At 39.6% G+C, this 6,000-nt stretch overlaps 1 protein-coding gene across 1 annotated transcript in view; it reads right to left on the bottom strand.

Moving 5' to 3' along the window:
• Positions 1 to 6,000, bottom strand: part of SMARCA2 (SWI/SNF related, matrix associated, actin dependent regulator of chromatin, subfamily a, member 2) — a 183,535-nt gene that overhangs the window by 84,825 nt on the left and 92,710 nt on the right. The gene's annotated exons all lie outside the window — the stretch shown is intronic.

Genomic DNA, 6,000 nt, shown 5'->3' with positions numbered 1-6,000 from the left:
AAAAAAAAAAAAAAAAGGTGTCCTTTTCATCATAGGGAAATGGAATGCAAAAGTAGGAAGTCAAAAGATACCCAGGATAACAGCCAACTTTGGCTTTGGAGTACAAAATGAAGCAGGCAAAAGCTAACAAGAGTTTTAGCAAGAGAACACTGGTCATAGCAAACACTTTTTCCCAACAATATAAGAGATGGCTCTACACATGAACATAACCAGATGGTCAATACCAAAATCAGATTATGTTCTTTGCAGCTGAAGATGGAGAAGTTCTATACAGTCAGCAAAAACAAGACCTGGAGCTGACTGTGGCTCAGATCATGAGCGCCTTATTACAAAATTCAGACTTAAATTGAAGAAAGTAGGGAAAACCACTAGGCCATCCAGGTATGACCTAAATCAAATCCCTTATGATTATACAGTGTAAGTGACAAATAGATTCAAAAGGATTAGATCTGATAGACAGAGCGCCTGAAGAACTACGGATGGAGGTTCATAGCATTGTATAGGAGGTGGTGACCAAAACCATACCCAAGAAAAACAAATGTAAGAAGGCAAAGTGATTGAGGAAGCTTTACAAATAGCTAAGGAAACAAAAGACATGAAAGGCAAGGAAGAAAGGGAGAGTAGTCACCCAACTGAATGCAGAGTTTCAGAGAATAGCAAGGAGAGATAGGAAGGCCTTCTTAAGTGAACAATGAAAAGAAATAGAGAAAAACAATAGACTAGAAAAGACCAGAGATCTCTTCAATAAAATCAGAGATACCAAGGCAACATTTCATGCAAGGATGAGCACAATAAAGGACAGAAATGGTAAGGAACTTAACAGAAGCAGAAGGGATTAAGAAGAGGTGACAAGAATACACAGAAGAACTATACAAAAAAAGTCTTAACGACTGGGATAACCACGATGGTGTGGTCACTCACCTAGAGCCAGACACTCTGGAGTGTGAAGTCAAGTGGGCCTTAGGAAGCATTACTACCAGCAAAGCTAGTGGAGGTGATGGAATTCCAGTTGAGGTATTTCAAATGCTACAAGATGACACTCTCAAAGTGCTGCACTCAACGTGTCAGCAAATTTGGAAGTCAGCAGTGGCCACAGGACTGGAAAAGGTCAGTTTTCATTCCAATCCCAAAGAAAAGCAATGCCAAAGACTGTTTAAACTATGATACAACTGCACTCATTTCACATGCTAGCAAGGTTATGCTCAAAATCCTTCAAGCTAGGCATCAGCAGTATGTGAGCCAGGAACTTCCATATGTACCAGCTGGGTTTATAAAAGGCAGAGGAACCAGAGATCAAATTGCCAACCTTCGTTGGATCATGGAGAAAGTAAGGGAGTTTCAGAAAAACATCTACTCCTGCTTCTTTGACTATGCTAAAGCCTTGGTGTGGATCGCAACAAACTATGGAGAATTCTTCAAGAGCTGAGAATACCAGACCTCCTTACCTGTTTCCTGAGCAACTTGTATGTGGGCCAAGAAACAACAGTTAGAACAATACATTGAACAATGGAATGGTTCAGAATTGGAAAAGGAGTACAAGGCTGTATATTGTCACCCTGCTTATTTAACTTCTATGCAGAGTACATCATGTGAAATGCTGGGCTAGATGAATCACAAGCTGGAATTAAGATTTCTGGTAGAAATATCAATAACCTCAGATATGCAGATGATACTACCTCTTATGCCAGAAAGTGAAGAGGAACTAAAAAGCCCTCTTGATGAGGGTGAATAAGGAGAGTGGAAAAGCTGGCTTGACACTCAATAGTCAAAAAACTTGATCATGGCATCCAGTCCCATCACTTCAAGGCAAAGGAGAAAAAGTAGACACAGTGACAGATTTTATTTTCTTGGGCTCCAAAATCACTGTGGATGGTAACTGTAGCCATAAAAACAAAAGACGCTTGCTCCCTGGAAGAAAAGCTATGACAAATGTAGACAGAGTCTTAAGAAGCAGAGACACCACTTTGCCAACAAAGGTGCATATAGTCAAAGCTACGGTTTTTCCAGTAGTCACATACGGATGTGAGAATTGGTCCATAACGAAGGCTAAGCACCAAAGAATTGATGCTTTCAAATTGTGGTGTTGGAGAAAACTCTTGAGAGTCCCTGTATAGTAAGGAGATCAAACCAGTCAATCCTAAAAGAAATCAACCCTGAATATTCATTTGAAGCACTAATGCTGAAACTTCAATACTTTGGCCACCTGATGCGCAGAGCCGACTCTTGGAAAAGACCATGATGCTGGGAAAGATCAAGGGCAGGGGAAGGGGGCGACAGAGGATGAGATGGTTGGGTGGCATCACTGACTTAACGGACATGAATTTGAGCAAACTCCAGGAGACAGGTGAGGATAGAGGAGGCTGGTGGGCTACAGTCCACGGGGTTTCAAAGAGTCGGACACAACTTAGTTACTGAACAACAACATCACAAAGGTCCCCAGATTTGCATTCCAAATCTGTCCCTTACTCACAAAGTGTTTGTAGTGTATTCACCTGGCCATTTCATGAACTGCATTGGGGAAAAGGAAAAAAAAAAAATCCTATGATATTCCACCTGAATATATTTTACCAGAAAAATGTAGCTGCAGAGTTTTGAAAAAGGCTTTAGGCTGTTGGGAAATATGTATGCATATTACTTGATAGTCACTAACTGCCTGCTATACAAATATTATTTCTACATTATTTCTATTAGTTCTTTTTTTAAGGATGAAAATATACCCACAATTTATTTCAGAGGATTAAAACATTTAAGTGACTGCAGCTGATGGAACTGAGTTACTGTGGAGGTTCAAGTTCCCAAATATGAGGGGAATCTGTCTTTCACATTAATAAAAATAGTACTCTCCTGTGGTGGGGGAGGGGATGTAGTTTCTGAATATAGCAAACGGGGATTGGAAACCAGGTCCTTTGGGTGTCCCCATTCAATGGAGAAATGTTCTTTAGAGCTCATTTTACTTTCTAAATCAGATTTCCAGTTGAGAAACCTGGTCAAACCTTTCAGTGATGAACTGCAAAAATTTAGATTCGCAGGGAAGGACACAAAATGTGTTCTGTTGAACAATGTTTCAAAAATGTGGTGTCCTTCTTTCTTTTATATGGTGTCCTTTCTTTTATGTTCAGAACCAGCATTCTGAGATCACAGTGAACCGTGTGCTCACAATGACAATGGAAGGCAAGTTCCATTCTATCATGAAACCTTTTTGCTACATCATCTGTCCAGATACAGTGATTTTTTTAAAAAAATTATTGGTTCACATTTCACCCTCTGTCACAAACAGCCACAGAAACAAGCAAATAAAAATCTTTCCAATATGGGGAAATAAGACATTCCCAGAGATAACAGTACAGTCAGCTCTTTGTAGTCTTGGGTTGCACATTCAGGGATTCAACTAAGAGTGGATCAAAAGTATTTGGAATTTTTAAAAAATACTATAAAGTTCCCCAAAGCATAATTTGAATTAGCTGAGCACCAGCAATGATTTACACAGCATTCATATTGTATTAGGTATAATATGTAATCTAGAGATGATTTAAATTATATGAAAGGACTTCCCTGGTGGTCCAGGGGTTAAGAATCCACCTGCCAATGCAGGAGACACAGGTTTGATCCATGGTCTGGGAAGATTCCACGTGTCTTGGGTTAACTGAGCCCGTGAGCCACAGCTACTGAATCTGCATGCTGCAACTTCTCAGCCTGTGTGCCCCAGAGCCTGTGCTCTGCAACAAGAGAAGCCCCCACTCAATGCAACTAGAGAAAGCCTATGCAGAGCAACGAAGACCCAGCACAGCAAAGAATAAATAAAATTAATAAGTAAAAAAAATTTTTTTAATGTTATAAAAATACATAAAGTATATGGGAGGATGTGCATAGGTTATATGTAAATATTGTACCAGTTTATATCAGGGACTTGAGCATCTGCGGATTCTAGTATTTGTGGGGGTCCTGGAACCAGTCGCTGACTTGATACTGAGGAATGAGGGACCAACTGTATACACAGCATGGAACCTGACAAATTATAAGGCCAGGAAAAGATGTGATTGAGTTACTTCTCATGCAAAGCTATGGCATTTCTTATGACAAGGTTCAGAATTTTCTGGATTACTATTTCCATTAGTCAAAGGTTCCCCGAGCCAAGATATTTGCTGATCATCAGCAATCTTTGGCATACTGCTCAAGGAGATTCAAACTACCATGTCAGGGTTTATTTCCAGCCTAAGAAATGCTGCTTGTATATGGGCACAGGATTTAAAGTGTATCAAGTCCAAGTTCTTTTAGACTTTGATGCAGAACATAACCAAGAATACAATTAATAATAAAGGCAATTGTGTTGAAAATTGCAAATTTTCCAGAAGGAACACACTGTCAGGCTTTTATGATTACTCATTTTAACTTAGTTTCAGATGCTTTTGGAAAATGTTGTCTTCTGGGACTTAACTTTACTGCTTACTCTCATTCAAAAATCGTTTCTAGTGAAAACAAAGACTATGATGGAATCATAGTTAAATCTATCCATGCAACCATAATCTTTGCCAGGAAAAAAAATCTACTTATCTGTCATCAAATTTTTTTTCCTGAGGCCAAAAATCTGGGACATCAAATTGAGCAATGAAAATCCAAAGTCATTTTAACAATTGGGTTAAGGGGATGTGGTTGGAGGGTGGTACAGTTGGAAGTGGGTGTACTAATTTATCCACGTGTATGTTGATTGTTTGCCCATGAATTCTAACTCTGAAACAAATGGCTGTTGCTTCTTTCAGCTAGAGGTCCATGAAGGCTTCTGAATGCCATCTGTAACACTTAATGAACTTGCTTGCTTCTTTCCTCCAACCTACTCTTTGCTAGCAGGATCAGTGAGTGGCTCGTTCTCTTGAAATGGTCTGGTCATTTTCAATTAATTAAAAGTTGCTGAATAAGTTAAAAATCATTCTTAAAAATATTGTCTCTAGGAAAACCTGCATTTACAGAGATGAGAATTCATCTTGCTGGATTACCAAAACTGATTCTAAACTAATGTGCAATCAGAGATATCAAAGTTACAATTTGGTTTCACCATCTGCCTCATGTGTAAACTTCGGCAAGTTAACTTATCTCTCTAAATCTCTGTTTTCTCATCTGTTAAATGGGGATTGTGTTTATACCTTGTTTGCTAAGAAAAATTAAATAAATAATGCACAGGAAGTGCTTTGCCTGGTATCCCACATGTACTGACAGTAGGCATTCTATAAGCATGAGCTTTTCTGACTATTATGATTGATAAAAATAAGGGCAGCAACCAACAGACAAAGATACTCTCTCAAGCTGGCAAGGACACATGAGAAAGATTTGTTTCAAGGAAGTCACTTCTTGCCAGTTTTCCAGACTCAAATATTCCAAGGCCACAGTCCTCAGGGAGCTGAGATTCCAGTCAAAATGATACAAAGCAGTAAACAATAGTTCTGCAGGACATCCGTGAGGGAAAACAGAGCTGGTGGCCTCTCACCTGAGCAGCAGTGAAGGCGGGCTTGCCTTTCAAAGGAAGAATGCTGCCTGCACTTAGCCCTCAAAGAGAGGGAGGAAGGAACAGGTTGAGCCTGAGGACAAGACTCAAGGCAGATGTGCCTAAAGACAGACTGGCTGATAGACCTGTGTTATGAATTCAGAATCAATGCTTACTTAACCATTAATCTGTTTTCAGTGACTTCAAGGAGAGGGAACTGTGTTAGTAGCTCAGTCGTGTCCAGCTGTTTGTGACCCCATGGACTGTAGCCCACCAGACTCCTCCGTCCATTGAATTCTCCAGGCAAGAGTACTGAAGTGGATTGCCATTCCCTTCTTTAGGGGATCTTCCCGACCCAGGGATCGAACCTGGTATGCTGCTTTACAGGTACATTCTTTACCATCTGAACCACCAGGTAAGTAAAGTTCTTTAAAAAATCAAGTTTGTCAGAGGGTATAATTAATTTAAGAGTTAACAATGCCCTAATATGTATACCATATAGAGAATTCACTTAAAAATTCAAG

The sequence above is a fragment of the Bison bison genome, unplaced genomic scaffold (genome assembly GCF_000754665.1).
Source record: "Bison bison bison isolate TAMUID 2011002044 unplaced genomic scaffold, Bison_UMD1.0 scf7180017864469, whole genome shotgun sequence".
Lineage (NCBI taxonomy): Eukaryota > Metazoa > Chordata > Mammalia > Artiodactyla > Bovidae > Bison > Bison bison.
This window is presented reverse-complemented; position numbering and strand designations above follow the sequence as displayed.